Here is a 26,081-nt window from a genome sequence, read left to right on the forward strand (position 1 = left end):
AAGATGGTTGGGCCGAGGACACTACCCTGAGGAACTCCTGCAGTGATGTCCTGGAGCTGTGATGACTGGCCTCCAACAACCACAATCATCTTCCTTTGTGCTAGGTATGGCTCCAACTAGCTGAGAGTTTTCTCCCTGATTCTCATTGTCTCCAGTTTTGTTAGGGCTCCTTGATGCCACACTCAGTCAAATGCTGCCTTGACGTCAAGGGCAGTCACTCTCATCTCACCCCGGGAGTTCAGCTCTTTTGTCCATGTTTGAACCAAGGCTGTAATGAGGTCAGGAGCTGAGTAGCCCTGGCGGAACCCAAACTGAGCGTCAGGGAGCAGGTTATTGCTAAGCATGTTTTTGCTTGATAGCACTGTTGATGACCCCTTCCATTACTTTACTGATGATCGAGAGTAGACTGATGGGGCAGTAATTGGCTGGGTTGGATTTGTCCTGCTTTTTGTGTACAGGACATACCTGGGCAATTTTCCACATAGCTGCGTAGATGCCAGTGTGTAGCTGTACTGGAACAGCTTGGCTAGGGGCACCGCAAGTTCTGGGGCACAAATCTCCAGCACTATTGCCGCAATATTGTCAGGGCCCATTGCCTTTGCAGTATCCAGTACCTTCAGCTGTTTCTTGATATCATGTGAAGTGAATTGAATAGGCTGAAGACTGGCATCTGTGATGCTGGGAACCTCCGGAGAAGGCCAAGGTGGATCATCCACTCGACACTTCTGGCTGAAAATTGTAGCAAATGCTTCAGCCTTATCTTTTGCACTAATGTGCCGGGCCCTTCTATCATTGAGGATGGGGATATTTGTGGAGCCTCCTCCTCCAGTGAATTATTTAATTGTCCACCACCATTCACAACTGGATGTGGCAGGACTGCAGAGCTTAGATCTGATCCATTGGTTGTGGGATCACTTAGCCCTGTGTATCACTTGCTGCTTATGCTGTTTGGCATGCAAGTAGTCCTGTTTGATAGCTTCACCAGGTTGACACCTCATTTTTAGGTATGCCTGGTGCTGCTCCTGGCATGCCGTCCTTCAATCTTCCTTGAACCAAGGTTGGTCCCCTGGCTTGATGGTAATACTAGAGTGGGGGATATGCCAGGCCATGTGTTTACAGATTGTGTTCGAGTATAGTTCTGCTGCTGCTGATGGCCCACAGCATCTCATGGATGCCCAGTCTTGAGTTGCTAGATCTGTTCAAAATCTATCCCATTTAGCACAGTGGCAGTGCCACACTACATGATGGAGGGTATCCTCAATGTGAAGGCGGGACTTCGTCTCCACAATGACTGTGCGGTGGTCACTCCTACTGACACTGTCATGGACAGATGCATCTGCAACAGGCAGGTTGGTGAGGATGAGGTCAAGTATGTTTTTCCCTCTTGTTGGTTCCCTAACCACCTGCCGCAGACCCAGTCTAGCAGCTATGTCTTTTAGGACTCAGCCAGCAACAGTGCTACTGAGCCACTCTTGGTGATGGACATTGATGTCCCCCACCCAGAGTATATTCTGCATCCTTGCCACCCTCAGTTCTTCCTCCAAGTTGTCTTGGAGGAGCACTGATTCATCAGCTGAGGGAGGGCGGTATGTGGTAATCAGCACAAGGTTTCCTTGCCCATGTTTGACCTGATGCCATGAGACTTCATGGGGTCCGGAGTTAATGTTGAAGACTCCCAGAGCAACTCCCTTCCGACTGTATACCACTGTGCAGCCACCTCTGCTGGGTCTGCCCTGCCGGTGGGAGAGGACATACACAGGGATGGTGATGGTGGTGTCTGGGACATTATCTGGAAGGTATGATTCTGTGAGGATGACTATGTCAGGCTGTCGCTTGACTAATCTGTGAGACAGCTCTCCCAATTTTGGCACTAGCCCCCAGATGTTAGTAAGGAGGACTTGGCAGGGTCAACAGGGCTGCGATTGTCGTTGTCAGTGCCTAGGTCAATGCCGGGTGGTCCGTCTGGTTTCATTCCTTTTTTGTAACTGTAGCAGTTTGTCACAACTGAGTGACTTGCTAGGCCATTTCAGATGGCATTTAAGAGTCAACCACATTGCTTTGCTGGAGTCACATGTAGGCCAGACCAGGGAGGGATGACAGATTCCCTTCCCTAAAGGACATTAGTGAACCAGATGGGTTTTTACAACAATCGACAATGGTTTCATGGTCATCATTAGACTTTTAATTCCAGATTTTTATTGAATTCAAATTCCACTATCTGCCATGGTGGGATTCGAACCCGTGCCCCCGCAGAGCATTACCCTGGGTCTCTGTATTACCACTACCGCCACGCCATCATCTCCCCCATGGATGATCCACTGGCCTATAGATGTGGAGACACAATGGAAGAAGCCATAGCGGACCATGATCAGAATTTAATACGACTGTGAGAGAGGGCTCGCCAGATGAACCTGAAGCTGAACAAAAAAAAATTGCAGTTGAAGATGTTTGAAGTCAAGTATATAGGTCATATACTGAAAGCACGAGTTCTTCACCCAGATCCTGACAAGGTGAGAGCTGTAGCAGCAATTCAGCGACCAACAGATGTGAAAGCAGTGCAACAATTTGTTGGATTCATGAACTATTTAGCAAAGTTTTTGCCTAATTTGTTGACGGAGTGTGAACCATTATGCAAGCTCACTGCCGATGAGGTGCTGTGGTATTGGGGAACAGAACAAGAAGCAGTGTTTACTAAAATCAAACAACGAGTGATGACAATGCCAGTGCTGACATGCTGTGATGTCAATGAAGAAGTCACCTTGCAGTGCGACACCAGCGAGATGGGTCTGGGAGTAACTCTGATGCAGCAAGGACAACCGGTCACATTTGCATCCAGGGCATTAACGCAAACTGATCAATGCTACACTCAGATTGAGAAAGAGTGCCTAGCTATTGTTTTTGCTTGTGAGCATTTTCATCAATACCTACTTGAGCGAGACAAAAGAATAGTGCAGTCTAACCACAAGCCATTTCAAAGCATTTTTCTCAACCACTACTATCTGCTCCAAAGCATCTGTAAAGAATGTTACTTCATTTACAGAGATATCATCTGGACATGACCTCCAGCAAGAAAAACAGATGTATATCACTGACATGCTGTCGAGAGCAGCACTCCCCATGAAGAAAGTTGAGGATGCTACAACAGAATGTGAAATCTTCCAGACTCACCATGAGGCAGCAGCTCGACACTATTTAAAAGTCATCAACCCACTAGGGACAGTGAATCTGACAGACAAGCACCTTACTCAAATCAAGTGAACTAACCAACAAGATGCAACTCTCCAAGAGCTAAAAGAAGTAGTGATGAAAGGATGGCCTGAGAGCATCAAGGACACACCTGTGATCACAAGAGCATATTGGGCATACCGAGATGAAGTGACAGCCCCAGATAGCACCCAGTACAAAGGAAATAGAGTCATCATCCCTAAGGAGATGAGAGGAGAGATGCCAAGTGAATCCATACAAGGAATTGAATTGAGTCTGAGGAAGGCAAAAGAAGTGCTCTAGTGGCCAAACATGAGCAATGAAATTAGAGACCACATTGACCAATGTGGTGCTTGTAACGAGTGCCAAACTAAACAAGCTAGAGAGCTGTTGATGACGCATGACATCCCAGACAGACCATGGATAAAGCTGGGAGTAGACCTTTCCACTATAGCAGGAACTGATTATCTTGTCACTGTAGACTACTATTCTGACTACTGGGATGTAGACCAGCTGACTTCAACGATGACAGGAGAGATAGTAGAATGCCTGAAAGCACACTCCAGTTGTTACGGTATTCCAGACATATTGATGGGTGACAATGGCCCTCAATTCACAAGTGTAGAATTCAGCTGCTTCACAAAGATTGGGAAATTCAACACTATACACCATCTCTGCACTATCCCCAGTTGAATGGAAAGGCTAAGGTGCAGTGAAAATCGCCAAAGGAGTCCTCAAGAAATCAGGCAAATCTAGCACAGATGTATACAAGGCGATCCTTGAGTGGAGAAACACACCAACTGAAGGCATGGAAAGTAGTCTAGTCCAAAGACTAATGTCACATCGCACCTGACTACTCTTCCAATAGCAAAAAAGCTACTGAAGCCAGAAGTAGTAACAGGCATGAGTGAAAAAATCAAGGTGAAACGACATAAAGCCAAATTTCATTTTGCCAAGACTGCCAAACCATTGCCAGAGCTGAGGATTGAAGAGTCCTTTAGAGTAAAAGCCTTCAATGCTCTCAACAGGACTCAGCCCACGTGGCAGCTTGGGAATTGCATAGAGCAGTTGTCACTTCGGTCATACACGGTAGGAGGGAACAACCAAATATACCAGTGCAACCGCAGATATATACGGACAACTAGAGAAGCTGTTCCTTCACTGCAGGCAGCCGATCAGGAAGATGGGATCTCGCCAGCTGCACAGGGGAGGCATTGACATAGTGATATTGTCACTGGACTGGTATTCCAGAGACCCAGGGTAATGCCCTGGGGACCCGAGTTCAAATCTCACCACGGCAGATGGTAAAGATCTGGAATTAAAAGTCTTATGATGACCATGAAACCGTTGTCAATTGTTGTAAAAACCTGTCTGGTTCACTAATATCCTCTGCTGTCCTTACCTGGTCTGGGCTACATGTGACTCCAGGCCCATAGCAATGTGGTTGACACTTAAATACCCTTTGAACAAGGGCAATTAGGGATGGGCAATAAATGCTGGCCTAGCCAGAAACGTGCACATTGTATGAACGAATTTTTAAAAAAGCAGTGTACAGAGCAACTATCATTCCCAGAGGTCCACCAGTGCCCAACAACGGAAATAGAACAACAACAAGTTACCATGGCAACAACAAGTGCCACAGGAATGACACTCTCTGGATAAGGAGCATCATCCAGATGAATAGCCAATGACAAAGTGCAGGGGTACCATTAAGAGACCTGCACAATTTAATGACTATGTGTACAATGCATGTGTGGAGACTGACAAGAATAATGAACAGTTTGTTAATGCGTGAGAACAGTTGTGGTGTAGGGGTAACAGTTACACATAATAGTGCAAGTAAAATTGTCTGTTGTTTGTTATGGAAAAGGCATGTTTTTCTTTTGAAATGCAATCACGACTAGGTATCCTGCCTGGTTTGCCATAAAGTCATATGACTTCTGCCATGAGGGAATGTCTGGGGGCAGCCATGTTACATGCAGTTCAATAAAGATAGTACACTTGAGCTCATAACAATGTCCTTAAAACTAATTGGGAGGAGAACACTTTTATAAAGAAAACAACATGAAATATAGACACTGTACCTTCACAAAACAGAAAGTTAGGTGACTTCTTTTTGGTTTCTGGACAGACAATGACAATATGTCTGAAAAGTTACTTAAAAATGCAAATGGTTTTCCCAGGTGTTAACTGACTATCCCTCACCATTTCAATGGAAGAGCTTTATAGGACAATGGCTGCTAGCCCTGCTAGTCCCATGAAGATGGGACTTCAAAAGAAGCCATTCAGTGAAGATGACCATTACTGGAGTCTTGATGGCATTTCAATCATCCCCCATTGTGCTTCAATTACATCAGCTCCAACGCTTTGTGTGGACAATGGGATGCATTGATGCTACCATCATATAACCGAAACTGGCTGGAGTGGAGGTTAATATCTTATTAAACCACAAGGAAGACCAGCAAGGGTGTCTGGGGCAAGAGAGATCATACTCACCAGAAGGAAAGAACTCTGCCTTGAACAGGCAGCCATCTCCGTCAGTGAGAAGGGGCTAATTTGTTTTATCTGCAAGATGATATTTCTTCACCACGGGAGCATGGCCACAATTTCATCTCTAAAATAGCTAGAAACTTCCAACATCCATTTGTCTTCAAGGAACCAGGAGAGAATCCTACAGGCCTGCAACATTTTCAATGCCCATCTTAAGGCCTGGTTAAACATATGGTTTGTTTTTTTATTATTCTGTTAGTGATCTAAGTACATGTTCCATTCCTAAAAATCATTTTTTTCTGTTTTTGTGTGTGTGTGTGTTTGGGAAGTGAGTGTTTATTGCACACATTTTGGGTGCTATGAAAATAAATGTTTATCCTTTCTTTTTAATGTCACAGAACTCAAAATCACTTAAAACACTCCATCTCAAAAATACATTGTGTTGTGGTCAGCATCGAGGTAAGAAAAGGGGTAGTCACCCCAAACACCTCTCCTCATCCATAACAGAGTAATATTGATCAGCAGGTAACACATGTATGCAGAGCTCTCCTGGAATCCTGTTATTCTTCAATGGGAACCTGTTGTTTAGATTACCAATCATTGTGGGTTTTTTTTTATATTCATTTATTGGAAGTGGGCTTCGCTGGTTGGGCCAGCATTTATTGCCCATCCCTAGTTGCCCTTGAGAAGGTGTTGGTGAGCTGCCTTCTTGAACCGCTGCAGTTCCTGTGGTGTAGGTACACCCACAGTGCTGTTAGGAAGGGAGTTCCAGGATTTTGACCCAGTGACAGTGAAGGAACGGCAACATATTTCCAAGTGTTTGGTACATTTGCGTTAAGAGCCAATAAAACAACATGGTGACAGTGGTGTACAACATAGTAACAACAGTGCACAATATGGTGGCAGTGATTCACATTTAGTGGCAGCAATCACAAAGCAGTGACATCATTGGGCAACAAGAGAAGTGATAAAGTCAGGGATAACACTGGCAAACAGCTGGAAGAAGTAGCGGCAGCAAAGTTTAGGACCTGATCCGAGAATCACCCTTGAGAAATGATACTCCAAGAGAGTGAGAAGGGGAAGGTGTATTGGAATGGTAGTTGACTATAAAGGCAGTGTTTCAGCAGAATCAATCTGGAAAATTCCGAGACTACAGAGCAATTGAGCACAAGAGCTTTTCCTGCCAACAAGAGCTCCATGGGTGGAGTCTCCCTGTGCAGAGGCTGAAAGCCCATGCTGCAGCCACAGAGTCCAGGGCATGGCAGAGGTCCAGTGCTGCAGGTGCAGAAGGCCTGCATTCTCTTTTTTCCATTGAGGAAAAGTCATTTAATGGGAAAGAGAATTCCTGAGAAGCAAGACATTTTGACTACATGGCAGCGAAATAACCAGTTATGAATTGGAAGGCTTCGAAAATCCTCAATGAATTCAAATTGTTTAGACAGCGTATGGAGTTGTGCTTCTTTAATCTTGCAGTTGCAGAGCCGACAAGCAGACAGAAGATAAGGATAGTGATTAGCAATGAAGGTCTTCATTGCATCAACACACCTGAAGCAGGAGCAGGCCAGAAAGACCCATCTAAACTCTGGTCAGCGCTGGAGGATCAGTCAAGAGTTAAGATCAACTCAGAATCTATTGATTTGAACTGGTGGCATATGGATAACAGCCCGAAGAAACTATTGATCAGTTTGATAGTAGATGAACAAATGCAGAGATTGTGATTTTCTAGATGCAGAATTCCCTGAGAGAATAATGGTGCTGGTAATCATATTGACTCCAACAGAGGTGTTCTAAAAGGATCTGCTTGATACGAAAAAGGGATATGACTCCAACAGTCTACTTAAAGATGACAGAAAATATGAGGCTATCATTGCAGGCAGGCAGGCATATCTGCAAATGCTTGGAGCAGCCACAACTATAGGTGAGGTAGCCAAAACATCTAAACAGAGTAAGGCATGCAGTAAGTGGGGTGTCATGCGTCAGCCATGTAACTCTAAATGAGCATTTAGAGATGCCTGCAAGGTGTGTGGTCCAAAAGGACACTGGGCAAGATCGTGTAGAAAGTCTGACAGCAAGAAAGTGGTCAGAAACCATAGCAAGCCGCAGCTCACCAAAAAGCAGATGCCATATAGTGGCAAAGATCCGAAAGAGTTCACAAAAACACCAGTTCCAGCATAGACACGTCCACGGGTTAGGCAAAGACCTGGACGGCAAAGGAGTCACTGAGAGAGACAAACACAAGTTTGAAAGTGAACAATCTTTCTGTACAGTGACAGTTACGCCGTGTGAGTGTGCAATCACCCATCTGGAAGCTTACACCACAGTTGAGATTCCATGTCCTAGTAAGCACAAGCTACAACTGAAGGTAGATACTGGGAAAAGTGTCAACATTTTATCACTGCGGATACTCAAAGACATATACCTGGCCAAGTGAAAGTCTATGTTACAGCCATCAAGAGCTAGACTCACTGCATATAACAGTTCACCTAGCTACTGCAGATACTAAAGTTCTTCATGATCACCATAAGTCTTCTACGTTGTTGACACCAATGAACCAGTAGTAGCAGGACAGCCAGTGTGCAGTGAACTCCAGATCATGACGGTTCACGAGATCAGTAAATCACCAATGGTAGATGGTCAACAGAAATACCCAATTACTTCTGACACATTGAGCAGGCGATTCAACCCCAAGAAGATAGAAAATATATACCATTGGATGTTCAAGTGAACAAAGTAGATGCGGAAATTGAAGATGTATACAACATCGACCTAATGTGATTGGTCAAACTAATGTGAAAAGCTCCAGACAGAGACTTCCAGAGATCCTGAGCTCAGAGCATTCTGGCAGATCATCATCAGTGGAAGGTCAGATACAGTACAAGAGGTTCCCACAGACCCCTGAACTTTTTGGCTGTATCATGATGAAATTGGCATTTCAAATGGAGTGATTTTCAAGGGAAGACACCAGAAGCACTTTGTCAAGATATTCTTACCCAGTTACATGTAGATCACATGGACATTGAAAGAATAGGACAACATGCACATCACACAGTTTACAAGCCAGAGATCAATAATGACATAGAACGGGCTGTGAGGATGTTCAATGCATGTTGGGAGCATCAACGAGTCAACACAAAAAGCCTCTCCATCCTCATGATGTTTCTTCACATTATTGTCAAGAATAGTTACTGACTAGTTTAATGTGTCCTGCAGCCAGCCTTATTAAGTGCGAGTGGCACCTGCTGCACAGCAATCACACCCCAGTTCAGGGGCAATCCATTTTCTGGGTCATTCTTTTTACTCACATCTATTTCTACCTAAAAGTAGTGCAGGGAGAAAGTTTAGTTTGTAAGTTGATTGAAAAAAAAACTAAAGATTTTGAGGCTTGGGTCTGAGAACAAAGTCTGCTGCAAAAATGCTTGCAATTGAATGCATGCAAGTATAATATTCGTTTAAACAAGTTGTGACAAAGCCTCTTTTCAACCACGCTTTTCATTAAATCATTATTACAGTCAATATTATGTGGTTAACCTGAAAGAAAGTTCAAGGTATGTTTGTCTATTTGTGCAAATATCTTTCTGCATGAACAAGTCAAAACACTAAAGCTACTGAGTCATTCCAAGACACCTCCATTACCTAACAAAATAAGAAATAAGTAGATCTTTGGTTGTTATCTACAAGCCTTGAAACCTTCTTCAATTTTTAGCTTTAGTAACAAATAATTCTCTTACTGCTATGTGCAAAATTTTGGATTAATACCACTTTAACTTTGTGTTTTTGAGACCTATGTATGAAATTATTCTTTGAATTAAGGGCAGCGTAAACTTGAAATTAATTACCTAGTTAATGGCCTTAATAGGCCTTTCAATTATCGGCGGGTGTGCAGCCAACTCCCGCGTGTGCCCGCCAAACGAAACATCGCGAGACAGCGCGATGACGTCGGGACACACGCTCGACGTCATTGTGCATCATTTTACATGCCGGTGTGTTGGGCCCGCCCCCCCATGCCGACTGAAGAATCCTGGCTCAAGTTTACGCTGCCCGTCCAACCTTAAGGTTGGCGGGCAGGCTAAAAGACCAAGCGGCCTTTACGTTTTTTAGGAAATCTCATCCACTAGTGGGATGAGGTTTCCTAAAGCTTTTATGAATGAAATGAAAAGTTTTTCAGAAAATAAAAACATGTCCCATCTTATGTGACACAGTCACATTAGGGGACATGTTTCAATAAATTTTTATTACATTTATTTATGTTTTTCAAAAGCGCTTCAATCTCCCTGGCCCCGACTCTCCGTCCTCCCACCGCCTGCACAGGTAGCCCTCAGTGGTACCGTTCGTGCCTTATACTGGGTGGGCCTTAATTGGCCCACCCATGTAAAATGACGGCGTTGAGCCAATCGCGGGCAGTGGTCAGCTCTGCGACCGCCCCCGCCTGCTCCCACCAAGCCTGCCGGACACGGGAATAATTCTGGCCTTAGTGTGTGACTCTGGTTCTTGTATGATTTTTTTTATATTTAAATCATATATATATTTTTGGGTTTTAACATTTGCAGTTACTGAAGGAAAAGCACAGCAAACATAATTTTGTAATTAAAAGGAAACTTCGCAGAGATATCTAATGTGATCAACAACAACTTACATTTATATAGGCCCTTACATTAACTGGGACAGTTTCCATGAGTGGTAGGGAGAAATTTTGTTTGGGTAATTCAAAATTCCAGGTTCCCTGGATGCTGTAGAGTTTTTATTCCTCAGTGTGAGTTCCTTTCTTCAAGGAGGTTCCCTGCCCAGAAGCCAGGCTGATTGACAATTTTTTATTATTCTTTCATTGGATGTGGGTGTTGCTCGCTAAGCCAACATTTATTGCTCATTGCTAATTGTCCTTGAGAAGGTGGGGGTGAGCTGCCTTCTTGAACCGCTGCAGTCCATGTGGTGTAGGTACAGCCAAAGTGCTGTTAGGGAAGGATTTGCAGGATTTTGACCCAGCGACAGTGTCTCTGTTGGGCAGGGAACACTTTGGAAAAGGTCAAAGCCCCAGGAACGGGTAGGAAGCCTGCAGTTGTGTGAGGGAAAAGCTAGCTGTTTTACGCTGTTACTATGTAGTAGCAACACTAATGGTATTTTCCTGTAACAGAATGCTGCCGCAAAGCCAAAAAGATGTTCTGCCTACCGCACAAATGAATAATGGTACATGAATTTCAGATCAGGACTGGGGCATGGTGTCTGTGATCAGCTGTAAGGGTTGAAGTTGAAGGGGAAGGTGAACAGGGATTGGAAGTGGTGGTGATGGCCCTGGTTGTCTCAGTGCAAATTGATGTTGGAATGAGGATGTCAAATCGATGTTAGGTCCTTTGCAGGAGGCCTAATGTCTTCTTTAGACTTTAGCCTGCAGGGTGTGGTCTTGGCTGTCTGGTCCCCAATCCCTGGGGAACTCTGATCCTGGGGTGAGGGGGCTAATCCCAAATGCGGGAAAGATGTCCGATATAGGGATTGTAGGGGCCAAACTGGGGAGGTGGAGGGTGGGAGGGGGGGTGGGGGTGGGATGGGGTTGGGAGTGTCTAATATGAGGGGGGAGGTATCTGATGGCAGGGGGCGGGATGCAGTGAAAGACAGGGAAGAAAGTTAGTCTGGTGACACGATGGGGAGCAATCCTGTTCCTCAGCCTACGGGCCATGCTGGAAAGGCATTCAAAGCTACCCTTGTCTCCCTTTAGTGGCAGGTTTTCCCGAGGCATGTAAACGCAAAGTTCAGTGGTTAACGGACTTCCTGCAAGTGGGTTGGTTGTCTGCCCTTTCCAGTCTCTGTTAAGCCCAGAAGTACACAGATTGGGCTCAGGTTTGAGATTTCTTTTAAAAATTAACTTCCCACCTGACCCCAAACCATCTGTAGTTTGTGGTTAAAATTACCCATACCATGCTTTTAAAATAGAGAAAAATCCAAGATGCTCCACACAGGATGAAAGGAATGGATGTCACGTCTTGGTGGAAAAATGAAGGGAGACATTGGAAGCTCAGTTGGTGAGGCTTGGACAGGAGACCATATTGTAACAAATTAACTGTTGCATTTAGCATGAATCCCTCACCAGACAACACAGCATGGAAATTGGACCACATGGCACTTGTTTTACAGAACATATATGGCTTACTAAGGTCCTAAATTGGCAGTAGGAGATGTGGGCAGAATTGTGGTGACTACGGGGTAAATAAAAACAAGAGGTGTCCTTTAGCTGCATGTGAAGAAGACATTAGGCCTCATGCAAAGGACCTAACATCGATTTGACACCCTCATTCCAACATTAGTTTGCACTGAGACAACCAGGGACATCACCACCACTTCCAATCCCTGTTCACCTTCCCCTTCATCTTCAACCCTTACAGCTGATCACAGACACCATGCCCCCAGTCCTGATCTGAAATTCATGTACCATTATTGATTTGTGTGGTAGGCAGAACATCTTTTTGGTTTTGCGGCAGCATTCTGTTACAGGAAAATACCATTAGTGTTGCTACTACATAGTAACAACATAAAATTGCTAGCTTTACCTGTTGCTCAAATTTTTGAGATGGCTTACCCTTCCAGGGTATTTTGAGGTAGACTGGGCACTTTTCAGGTCTGAAAGTGGTGGCCTTAAGCCCATTCATGAGTATGTGTGATGTACAGCGAGTAATGATGTGATCAGGTTAGCTATTATCCCACAGGATAATTTTGATGTGCCCCATTTAGTCCGTTTCACACTGCTACTATGCAGTAGCAAAATGAATGGTACTCGAGTAAACAAAGAACAAAGAAAAGTACAGCACAGGAACAGGCCCTTCGGCCCTCCAAGCCTGCGCCGATCATATTGCCTGTCAAACTAAAACGTTCTGCACTTCCGGGGTCCATGTCCCTCTATTCCCATCCCATTCATGTATTTGTCAAGCTGCCTCTTAAACACCACTATCGTACCTGCTTCCACCACCTCCTCTGGCAGTGAATTCCAGACACTCACTACCCTCTGCGTAAAAAACTTGCCCTGCACATCGCCTCTAAAGTTTTCTCCTCTCACCTTAAATCTATGTCCCCTAGTAATTGACTCTTTCACCCTGGGAAAAAGCTTCTGACTATCTATTCTGTCCATGCCACTCATTATTTTGTAAACTTCTATCAAGTCGCCCCTCAATCTCCGTCGCTCTAGTGAGAACAATTCGAGTTTCTCCAACCTCTCCTCATAGCTAATAACCTCCAGACCAGGCAGCATCCTGGTAAACCTCCTCTGCACCATCTCCAACGCCTCCATATCCTTCTGGTAATGTGGCGACCAGAATTGCACGCAATATTCCAAGTGTGGCCTAACCAAGGTTCTATACAGCTGCAGCATGACTTCCCAGCTTTTATACTCAATACCCCTGCTGATGAAGGCAAGCATGCCATATGCCTTCCTGACTACCTTATCCACCTGCGTTGCCACTTTCAGTGACCTGTGGACCTGTACACCCAGATCCCTCTGCCCGTCGATGCACTTAAAGGTTCTGTCATTTACTATATAACTCCTACCTGTATTAGACCTTCCAAAATGCATTACCTCGCATTTGTCTGGATTAAACTCCATCTGCCATTTCTCTGCCCAAGTCTCCAACTGATCTATATCCCATTGTATCCTTTGACAATCCTCTTCACTATCTGCAACTCCTCCAACCTTAGTGTTGTCTGCAAACTTACTAATTAGCCCAGTTACATTTTCTTCAAATCATTTACGTATACTACAAACAGCAAAGGTCCCAGCACTGACCCCTGCGGAACACCACTAGTCACAGCTCTCCATTCAGAAAAGCATCCTTCCACTGCTACTCTCTGTCTTCTATGACCAAGCCAATTCTGTATCCATCTTGCCAGCTCACCTCTGACCCCATGTGACTTTACCTTCTGTACCAGTCTGCCATGAGGGACCTTGTCAAAGGCCTTACTGAAATCCATGTAGATAACATCCACTGCCTTTCCATCATCGATCATCTTCGTCACTTCCTCGAAAAACTCGATCAAGTTAGTGAGACATGACCTCCCCTTCACAAAACCATGCTGCCTCGCATTAATACGCCCATTTGCTTCCAAATGGTAGTAAATCCTGTCACGAAGAATCTTCTACAATAATTTCCCTACCACTGACATAAGGCTCACTGGCCTGTAATTTCCTGGATTATCCCTGCCACCCTTCTTAAACAATGGAACAACACAGTACATAGTACATAGAGTACATAGACCGTGTGCCCCAATGACTGATGGGTCATTCGGCTGTTCGCATTAGGCAGAGTGCTGACCATACTCAGCCAGCCCGTGCTTTATAAAACTCAAAATATAAGGTCTGATGTTCAGTTGAACAGCACTTGGGTGATCAATCCAAGAGAAGTGGACAATAACTTCAACTCCTCGCGCTGGCAGAGAAACCGTGCCCACCAGCATCGGGCGTGTTCGGTGGAGTGAGCAGACAATATGGCGCAATCGTTTTCATCAAACTTTTGGTCATCTGACCTGATGTTTCCTTTTGTGGCTTGGTGTCATATTTTGTTTTATTTTGCACCTGTGAAGAGCCCTGGGACATTTTATTACATTGTTATTGCCATTCTTATCTTGAGAGCTGGTTATCTTCCATGACTGTAGAGCTATCTAAAACCTTGGCTCAGTGTAAGCAGTCTTTCTTCTAAAAATGGAAATTATTTGTTTAAGTCCCACTTCAGGACTTGATTACATAATTGAGGGTAACACTACATTGGAGTACTGAGGAAATACACCACTACTTGAGTATTTGAGCTACCCTGACCACATCATTAGTTTGCATTCATCCATAATAAAAACAGAAAATGCTGGAAATCCTCAGCAGGTCTGGCAGCATCTGTGCAGAGAGAAACAGAGTTAACTTTTCAAGTCCGCATGACTCTTCTTCAGAGCTAAAACTGGTGGTGGGTTGTATTTCCCGCCATCGGACATTGGGCACCTGGCGGGCTGCAGTTTGCTTGGGACTTCAAGATTTGTTTGCCCACCATGCTTCAGTCAGCACTCGCAGTCATCAGCACCAGGCTTCACACAGCATCACATCACTTTTAGGTGCTCACAGCAGATCTCTACCTACCAGATCAGCCATATGTGGGTGGCTTTTCAATGGCTGCAGGGCAAAGTCTTGCTTGGAGATGGGGGAGAAGTGGCCTCAGGCAAGGGAAGAGGCTGCAGGACCAGAGCTATACTGGGGAAGGAGGGTAACCCAGGATGTGTGTGGAGGCACATGTTGATCTGTGCAAGTGGTCTCAAGATGGTGAGGGCTGAGGAGGCCGTCTCCAGAGGAGATGAGGCTAGATGAACATATGAGGGTATGTGTGTGTGAGAATGGGTGGTGATGTCCCTTGAGCCGGCAGTGAGTGAGATGCCAGTGAATGTGTGATGGGCTTGAGTGTGTGAGTTTAGAGTGATGAGATGGTTGCCATACTCTGCACAGATGAGATCATTCATCGTCTATCTGCATTGGATGGCCAATCACTTCTATGCAGCATTGGCACTGATCACCACTGCCACTGTCTCCAAAGCCTGGTTGGTCACGCCACGACCCATCCTGTAGTCAGAGCGGGGTTGGAGGACATTGCAGCAGGCCTCCATGGCATCCAAAAGGCATTCTAGTGACGCATTGCTAAACTTGGGGGCTGCAGTCTTCTTGCCTTTCACGGACATCTTCCCTGCAGTAGTCTTGGGCTGGAATCACTGACATGTGTGCACACGGCAGCACTTTAAATATGGCGCCCAGTGTGATAAATAAAGTTTATCATGAAGGACTCCTTGTTTTCAAGGAGTAAGTGGTCACTAATTTCTGGATTCCATTTACTATAAGTCAAAGTCACTATGAGTGGCGGTGTCAACCTCTCTGTGGAGAGACCAGAGTTAATGTTTTCTGGTCGATGACCTTTAGTCATAGAATCATAGATGCCTACAGCACAGAAAAAGACCCTTCGGCCCATCAAGTCTGTGCCGGTCAAACAAATAAGTACCTAACTATTCTAATCCCATTTTCCAGCACTAGGCCATGTTTGTGGGTCATGTGCCACAAGTCTGATTATCTACAACTCAATGTATGGAATTACTTACTCGTCATGATCAGGTTTCAAGATTGGGGTTGGGGGGGAAATATGGTGGGGTGGGGGATCTTCTAGTTACTTCTTAAACTGTGTGGAGCTATAAAGCAAGATTTGGCCAGATATAAATAATTTGAAGCAAATGTTGTGGATGCACTTTATACTCAGTATGTACGTTAATCCCTCCGGGTATGGCTGCCTTCTATTGTTCTGGTTATTACTTGTGGTGCAATCATTACAGCCTTGGTTCAAACATGAACAAAGAGCTGAACTCTTTGGTGAGATGAGAGTGACTGCCCTTGACATCAAGGCCACATTTGACCGAGTGTGGCACCAAGGAGCCCGAGCAAAACTGGAGTTAATGGAAATCAGGTGGAAAACTCTGCACTGGTTGGAGTCATACATAGCACAAAGCAAAATGGTTGTGGTTCTTGGAGGGCAACCACCTCAGTTCCAGGACATCACTGCAGGAGTTCCTCAGGGTAGTGTCCAGCCCAACCATCTTCAGCTGCTTCATCAATAACCTTCCTTCCATCATAAGGTCAGAAGTGGGGATGTTCGCTGATGATTGCATAATGTCAGCACCATTTGCAGCTCCTCAGATACTGATGCAGTCCATGTCCAAGTGCAGCAAGACCTGGGCAATATCCAGACGTGGGCTGACAAGTGGCAAGTAACATTCACGCCACACAAGTGCCAGGCAATGGCCATCTGCATCAAGAGAGAATCTAACCATCATCCCTTGACATTCAATGGATTACCCATCACTGAATCCCCCTCTATCAACAACCTGGGCATTACCATTGACCAGAAAGTAAACTGGACCAGCCACATAAATACTGTGGCTACAAGAGCAGGTCAGAGGCTAGGAATCCTGCAGTGAGTAACACAACTCCTGACTGCTCAAAGCCTATCCACCATCTACAAGGCACAAGTCAGGAGTGCGATGGAATAATCTCCAATTGCCTGGATGTGGACAGATCCAGCAACACTCAAGAAGCTGGACACCATCCAGGACAAAGCAGCCCACTTGATTGGCACCACATCCACAAACATTCCCTCCCTCCACCAGGGACGAACAGTAGCAGCAGTGTTTACCATCTACAAGATGCACTGCAGAAACTCATCAAGGCTCCTTAGGCAGCACCTTCCAAACCCACAACTGCTACCATCTAGAAGGACAAGAGCAGCAGACACATGGGGACAACACCACCTGGAAGTTTCCCTCAAAGCCACTCACCATCCTGACTTGGAACTATATCACTGTTCCTTCACTGTCGCTGAGTCAAAATCCTGGAACTCCATCCCTAACAGCACTGTGGGTGTACCAACAAGGCAGCTCACCACCGCCCTCTCAAGGGCAATTTGGAATGGGCAATAAATGTTGGCTTAGCCAGCAGCACCCACATCCCATGAATGAATACAAGAAACCTCCCCTCATATTGCCCTCTCATTCCTGGAATGAACCTAATGAATTTTCATTCCCTCAAAGGCAAGTATATCCTTCCTTAGTTAAAGGAGCAAAACTCCAAAGAGTTCTCCAGTTGTGTTCTCACTATATAACTGTGGCAAGACTTCCTTACTCTTACACTCCAACACACATGAACAAAGGCTAATATAACATTTGACTTCCTAATTGCTTGGTATGCTTGTATGTTAACTTTCTGTGATTTGTGTACAAGGACTCCCAAACGTTGAATACATTAATGAGTCTAGCATCTTTGAGAAAAATTCTGCTTTTCTATTTTTCCTACCAAACTTTATAATTTCACACTTGCCCACAGTACGCTTCATCTACCCTCTTATTAATCAATCTGTAAGAAATTGGTGTATTTAAAAATGGGTATTTTCTGCATATTATGGGATTAGCTAAGCAGCATTGATTCTCTCCATGGAAAAAGGTTTTCTAAACACTTTGACTTCTAAACAGTCTTAGTTCAGGCTGCCATGTTGACATTCCTAAGCTGTTAGCATGGCACCTTGTGCACCCCCCTATATCTATGCAAGTGTTTAGAAAGGGCCAGGATATGACTTTCAGCATGATGTGAACTAAAAAGCTGACCTCAAGCAGGATGACACACAAGGTGGGAGGCAACCACCCTGACAGTTTGGGTACATGTCCAGTATTCATTGTTCAGAAGGGCTGGATAGATGATTGACACTGGGTCAGCTACCAGCCCCAGAAAAAGGGTATATTAACAAATGTTCAGGCACAGGGGCCATGTCTTGGTGGGGTCATATACTGTAGAGGTGCTGGTGAGGCGGTAGTGCTTGTTGGCAGTTGCTTTCCTTCAGATGGACGAGGAGAAGGAGGAAGATCAGAGGAAGCGTTCCCTAACGTTTCGACTAGAGAGCAGAATGCTATTATCACAAGCTATTGAGATCAACACACACTGTGCAAACTGTCCACCTGGCATCAACTGTCACGGGTCATATATTTTTTCTGTCCAATTAGTGAATGCATCATATCTAAACTGTTGTTTCTTAATAAACTTAATAAACCATCTTAAGATTACTTATGATTAGTTGACTATATATTTAGGTATCTGTGGGCCCGAATCCAAGAATCTTACAAATCACTTAACCTGTCTATATACTTTTAGAGCCTCTTTGCGCTGCCCAATCAGCTTACCGTCCCACCTATATTTGTATTATCAGCAAACTTGGAAACCTTACATTCTGATTGCTCATCTGACTCATTTATATATATATTGTAAATGGCTGAGTCCAAGTACTGATCCTGTGGCACTTCACTAATTACACCCTGCCGGGACCCATTTATTTATACTCTCTGCTTTCTGTCTGTTAACAGATCCTCAATCCATCATAATATATAATTCTCAATCTTATGAACCCTAATCTTGTGTAACATCCTTGTGTGGCACTTTATTGAATGGTTTCTGAAAATCCAAATATGCCACATCCAGTGATTCCCCCCTATCTACCCTGCTTGCTCCACCCTCAAAAATCTCATAAATTTGTCAAACACGCTTTCCCTTTGATAAATCCATGTTGACTCTGCCTAATTATAATCTGATTTTCCAAATGACCTCTTATCACTTCCTTAACAGTAAATTATAGCATTTTTCTTATAACTGATGGCAGGCTAACTGGCCTGTAGTTCTCTGTTTTGCCTCTCCCTCCTTTCTTGAACTGTAGGGTTTTTTTGCTGTCTTCCAATCAATTGGCACTATTCCAAAATAGGGAATTCTGGATGATCAAAACCAGTCCACTCTTCACTATCCATTATCTGCATGCCCACTTCTTATAAGCCCTAGAACAAAGACCATCTTGTCCAGTTCTGATGAAGAGTCATACGGACTCGAAACGTTAACTGTATTCCTCTCCACAGATGCTGTCAGACCTGCTAAGTTTTTCCAGCTATTTTTGTTTTTGTCCAGGAATTTGTCAACTAATCTCACTAATTCCTCCAGAACTTTTTCTTTACTAATATTAACTACTTTAAGTTCGTCACTCTCTTAGACCCTTGGTTCCCCCCAATTTCCAGTGCATTCTTTGTGTTTTCCATTGTGAAGACAGATATAAAATATTTATTAAATGTCTCTCATTTCCTTTTTCTCTATTCTAATTAATCCAGTCTCTGCCTCTAATGGACCCATGTTAATTTTCACTAATCTCTTCCTTTTTACATACTCGTAAAAGCTCCTACTTTTTTTTATATGTCTTACTAGTTTACTCTCATATTCTATTTTCTCCCTTTTCATCAATCCCTTTGCCATTCTTTGCTGATTTTTAAAGATCTCCCAATCCATAGGCTGACTACTCTTTTTGACAACATAATTAGCTTCTTCTTTTAATCTCATACTATCCTTAACTTCAGGAGTTAGCCATGGCTGCACCACTTTCCAATAGAGCTTTTATTCCTGAACAGAACGTATAGTCATTGGGAATTATGAACTATTTCTTTAAACCTTTGCCATTGCATTTTTTTAATTCATTCACGGAATGTGGGCTTCGCTGGCTGGGCCAGCATTTATTGCCCGTCCCTAGTTGCGCTTGAGAAGGTGGTGGTGAGCTGCCTTCTTGAACCACTGCAGTCCATGTGATGTGAGTATACCCACACTGCTGTTAGGAAGGGAGTTCCAGGATTTTGATCCAGCGACAGTGAAGGAACGGTAATATATTTCCAAGTCAGGATAGTGAGTGACTTGGAGGGGAACTTAGGTGGCGGTGTTCCCATCTATCTGCTGCCCTTGTCCTTATAGATGGTAGTGGTCGTGGGTTTGAATATCTACTGTCATATCTTTTAATCAATTTTCCCTATCTATCTTCACCAACTCACCCCTCATACTTATGTAATGGGCTTTGTTTAAGTTTAAGACCTTGGAAGGAAGTGTTACTGGGGGAAAGGTCTGGCTGCCAGTCATGCTGGGCCTCCAAACAGGGAACTGATCACTGATGTCAGACTCAGGGGTTTCCCAAACTGTGGATCCCCTGACTTTCTGACTGATCCACTCCAATTAGTTACTGTGCCCATTCAATTTCAATTTCAGATTTTTGTTATAAAAGCGTGGCTATTTTCATCTTTTTACAAACTGCTTTATATCTTTATGAATAAAATAGTGTTTGCAATTTTATTAAACCATTTCTGTGTTGGTTGAAACTTCAGGAGCAGATTCTCTGCCACATGCACTCTGATATAGGTATCATTTTTAACAGGAGCCGGCACAGAGCTGATGGGAAAATTGTCTCCTTTCGAGCTATATCTCTTGATGATTCTATCATTCTAGTTTACCAACCCATTCGTCGACAAGTGAATTATGGGTCAACCCTATGGATATTGGGATTTCTGACAAAGCTAAAATGAAGGAAAACCTGCCAAATCCAGGTTCGACCCCAAAATCTGGAACAACTATCAAACATGTTGGAAAACTGCCTTCCTTGTCCCTAAAGTTCCTCAGAACTGTTCCCCTCACTGTAAACATAACTTTACCAAACGTGTGACACATCCAGGATTTCAGTCATACTTCCAGTGAAGCTACGGCTGACAAAAACTACAAGAAAATTCCATACTTGTGATTCTACATCATACACTTCTGCCCTTATCTCTCCCACATTGCGCTGAAAGCCTTATTTGCTCTTCTTGTAACCTTGAGGCTCAACCTCTCCAGTGTTCTCCTTGCTAGTCTTTCAAAACCACCCAGCACAGGCTCCAGCTTCGCAAAACTCCATCTCCCACATCCACTTCTGGTATGCCAATCACCCAGCTTTCTGACCTCCATCGGTTCCCATCCTCAGATCTGTTGAATTCAAAATTATTTTCCTTATTTACAAATTCCTCCACGTACACACCCTTCCAACTTTTCTTCTCCAGTCCTAAATCCTAGCTCTTCAACCTTCCAACCAAAACCTCCTATGTCTCCCACCTCTGTCCACTCCAATATCAGCAGCAGACCACTCAGCAGTTTCAACCTACTCTCTGGAATGCCCTCCCTAGTTCCACCTCCCTTAGTACCTCTGTCTAAGCCTTCAGAAATCTTCTCAAAACTTATCTCTTTGACCATGGGCGGAATTGTCCCAGATTTGCACTAAGTGCGGTAGCGGGCGGGTAAAGCAATGTTTTACCCACCAGCCATGATGGCAGGTTTTCACAGCATATCTTCCAAACTCACCACATTAATTATGCACTCACGGGAAACACGCTGTTTCCATGGCAGGTAGATGGAAGCCTGCCCGCCACACCATCACCCCACTACTGCATCACGCCAGGCGCCATATTTAGAGTCTCGTGAAGATGGCATCCGTGACCTCATGGATGCATTTGTGGGTGGATTTGTGGCTTGTGATATCCCACAGAGGTCACCTGTGGAGCACTGAAAGGAAACAATGGCATAGAAATTGATGGCTAAGGTCACTTTCGCAGCCACTGGCAGTGGATGCCCTCCATGTCCATGTGGCGCCAAATCCTGCAGTAGTTGGCAGATATGACTGACCAGTTCCCTAGACATGCGCAATCTTTAACGACACTGGTTCTTGGTCATCTGCAGGAATAGCAGGCGGCGTCTATAGACCCTGGGTGTCACTAGGTGCCAGACTGCGATGGCTCGCTGTGGCTCTTGGGCAGCGTGTGTGGGAGCCCCTGCCACTCCTTCTTCCAAAGGTTGCTGCTCCTGCCTCTATACAGCCAGGAGCTTCAGTCACTCTCTCCTCTGTCATCTTCCAGTGGTAAGCACACATCTCAGTGCTTCCAGACCACCGCCGCTGCACAGAAGACATGGCCCTGAAACTGAAGAAGACTGTGGCCCCCAGGTTCAGTAACTTGTCCCTTGAGCACATGTTGGATGCCGTGGAGGCCTGCCGGGATGTCCTCAACCCCCGCTCTGGCCGCAGGATGGGCAGCAACAGCAATAACCCAGGTTGGGAGGTGGTGGCAGTGGTGGTCAGCGCCAACGCCCTTCAAAAGAGGACAGCCACACTATGCTGCAGGAGGATGAATGATATCCTTTTTTCCATCAGGGTAAGTCACTCCTCTCATCACTCTCAAACCCATCACACATCCACAGGGCCCTCACTCACTGCCAGTTCAAGGGACATCACCATTCACTCTCTCACACACACCTTCATTGTCCTCATCCTGTTCATTCACGAATGAACATGAGGTTAGTATGGGTGTACTAAGAACCTGTCCTGGTTAAGTGAGACGGCCCCTTAACGCTTCCCGGAGAGTGCTGGCCACCACTTGGATGGCCAAAGATCAGTTCGCTGCATGACTGACCTGTTAGCCTGAACCATGGGGGAGACTGGTCCAAACCGGCTGTGAGGGCCTCCAGCAGTGACTGCTCCATGGCCAGCTTTAGCGAGGAGATTGTATAACGTGTGCAGTCCTCCAACTGTTCTGCAGTCCACTAAAATGCTCATGACTTTGCAGTCTGTGCTGGGGAATTGGGGGGTGGGGGGTGGGTGCATGATGAAAAGCTTTGGAGCACTTGGTGACACTTTGGTGCCCCTAAATTGCTTGAGTGGGCAGATAAGCTGGGAGCCTGACCCCAATCATATCAATGTGGCCGCCCCTGAACTGTCTCAGTTGCAGAGGAATGGTCATTTTATACCGGTTTCCTGAACAAGTGGTCACTTCCCTCACCAACCGTACCCCCCAACCCCGAATGCTTGTGCCTACCTCTGGGCCAGAAGCTTCAGGTTTAATTCCCACTTCAGGACTTGATGGCCATGTAAGGTGTATTCATAATATGGCCAGAAAAGTTGCTTATCAGCCTGTAAATGCTTCCAAAATGCCTGATGGCAGGCAGTAAAGAGTAGGAGGGTTTCCTGGTCAGCCATACTGCAGATGGCAACGGCAAATGACTGCAGCACCTTGCCGCGCAGAATCATGGACCAACCCAATGGATGTCCATGGTCACCAACACCCTCTTAGGGCATGGTACCTGAAGAAGGAAGAACAGCCTTGGAGCATTTACTATGTTCATAGCACAACATAAAAGCAAGTTATTATTGATGCACAAACCATAATTCATCAGCTCCAAACTCAACTGCTAAGTTAAAACATATACAGACATGAAATAAAGAAAATCTTGTGGATGTTCCTAATGAAACCACAGTTTTTATCCATTAGCTAAGGCTATATAATTTTAGTGGTGGTGATATGTTTCACGCTTTCCTTGGATCAATTAGAAACTGAAGTTATATTGGGAAGAACTGAATCTGCTGATGTTGCAATGGCTAAACCTCCACTGTAGTTTCCTTTTGACTTTTGTTTGCTGCTTGCCCATATAGAATTGAATGCTGGTGTCAGGGTTACTATAATAGTAAGTGGAAAAGAAGGTCAATCTCGGCAGCTGCTTCATGCGTTGTTGTGGCCTGTTTTACTGGAACTGTGAGGCATTTCAATAAAATTACTTAACAGCAGTTTGGCAGAAGCCAATGGAGAACATTTTTGTAATCCACTCTCAAAGTGGTCAGTAGTTTGGATACCGAAATTTGTCTCAGAATCCCTGGCCAAGAATTGGAAAAATTAGCTCAGGTTCTTATAAGATCATAGGATGGTTACAACATAAAAGGAAGCCATTTGGTCCATCTTGTCCATACTAGCTCTCTGTGAAAACTGCTCAGCTAGTCCTACCAGCCCCCCACCCCTGCCTTTTCCCCACAGCCCTGCAATTTTTTCTTTCCAGATAATGATCCAATTCCCTTTTGAAAGCGATTGAATCTGCCTTTGCCACACCAGGCAGTGCATTCATATCCTAACCATTCACTGCATAAATACTTGATCCATTTGACCCACTTCATTCCTGAGAACCCAGATCCAGCAATGCCTCTTCCTCATTGAACTGGAAAAATACTGACATCGAAAATTCCCCTGAACACACTTTAGAAACTCTTTCCCTTCTCTGCCCTTTACACTCTTACTATCCCAGTCTACATTAAAATAATTAAAATACCCTTTATAACTACTTTATAGTTTTTGCACCTTTCTGTAAATTCCATGCAAATTTGTTCTTCTGTATCTTTCCCATTAGTTGGTGGCCTATAAAGTACACCAGTTGGGTAATATTCTCTATTGTTTCTTGGCTCTCTCCAAATTGTTTCTGTCCTTGACTCTTCTATGACATTATTTTTCTCCAGCATTGTAATATCATCCTTAATTAATACTGCCACCCATCCTCCTTTTTGTCCTATCGTCCCTGAACATCCAGTATCCAGGAATATTTTCTGCCCTTCTTTGAGCCAGGTTTCCATTATAGTCACAGCAACATAATCCCACATGACTACCTGCGCCTTCAGCTCACCAACATTATTTACCAAACTTTGCACATGCATGCACTGCAAAACTAATTTATACCTTACTGGATTTCTTCTAACTTTGATCTTACTATTTCTTACTCTCGTGCTATTTGTCTCTCCCAACTCTTTGCACACCTTGTTTTTCCTTTCGAATTTACCTTCTGGTTCCCATTCCCCCTCCCAATTTTGTTTGTTCCTGAGTACTACTCAATGATTTTACTGGAAGGTGCACACCTCTGCACGACAGTTGGGGACAGGCTTTGGTTTAATTGTAATGCTCCCAAAAGTTGGAAAGTCCAATGAAACTCACTGCCTTGGGTCATTGATGAAATCTGAACACTTGAGTATATTGAGTATATTCAATGACCAAGCTTCCAGTGCTCTCTTTGGAAGAGGATTCCAAAGATTAACAGCCCTCTGAGAGAAGAAATTCCTCCTTATCTACATCTTAAATAGGACAGAGTGTACAAAAATAGCTGTACTCATTCTGTTGAAAGTTAGAACATGTTAAATAACTTTAATTTAATTTACACACATTTGCTCAGTTAAAATTTTGTTTAATGACTCAAAAACTACCAGTTGTTGAAATGTTTAAAATATTAAATTGCTGTGGTATTACAAAACACAACTTACATTAAATGTGTCTGATATTTTTTCTCTAAATTTACAGTGTGTTTTTTTATTGTGTGGTTAACCATGAGTTATGTGCCTTGGGAGATAAGGAGAATTATCAAAAATAAAACTAAAACAGTGACATCACTTCCTAGAGATAATGATAACGTATAGCAATTTTTGGAAAAACATAACAGCTGTTACAGGAAATTATGAAGCTGCTAGCAGGGCTACTTTACTCTTTTTAAAGAAGCCTCAATCTAAACCAATAATGGGAGGTGTCACTAAACTATAATGTTGATTAATGGTTGTACACAGCCTCCTATTGGTTAGACAAAGAATCCCCAAACCAGGAACAGTTCCTTTTGGAATATGCCTCTTCAGATCCTTTCATGTTTCTGAATCTAGAAATTCATACAAACCGGACAGGCATGAAAAAGAGAGAGATTTGTAGTTATTTTACTTTGTGTTATTTAATTATACAGTGTTTCTTTAGTATGCCTCGTAACAATGAATTAGCTTTTTACTTAGTTGGGACTCCAGTACTTACTGTACAACTGGCAGCTGCTATTGGCAATTTCCTAATGTTGTAGGGTGGCCAAGTTGTACTATTAATGGTAGAGTTGATCCGCAGACACTTCTTGGGTGGAAACTTTAAGTTAATTTACAATATACTCAGCAGCAACTACACGTGTGCTTTCAACTCTTAACTCTATCTCTACACTGAATATTGAGGTAAGCCAGGTTACTACAGATCATGTGATCTTCCGAACAAGAATTATTCTTAAGTTACATTAGACACTAAATAAAACCATCATTACTACACATAAACAATGTTATAAAGAAGGGTTGAAGCAAAGCAATGTCAGTTGGAAAGGATGGATGGATGCTCCTATCCTTGCTACCTCTATTGGTGGCTGTTAAGAGCTT

This window comes from Cetorhinus maximus, chromosome 1 (assembly GCF_964194155.1).
Source record: "Cetorhinus maximus chromosome 1, sCetMax3.hap1.1, whole genome shotgun sequence".
NCBI classification, from domain to species: Eukaryota; Metazoa; Chordata; class Chondrichthyes; order Lamniformes; family Cetorhinidae; genus Cetorhinus; species Cetorhinus maximus.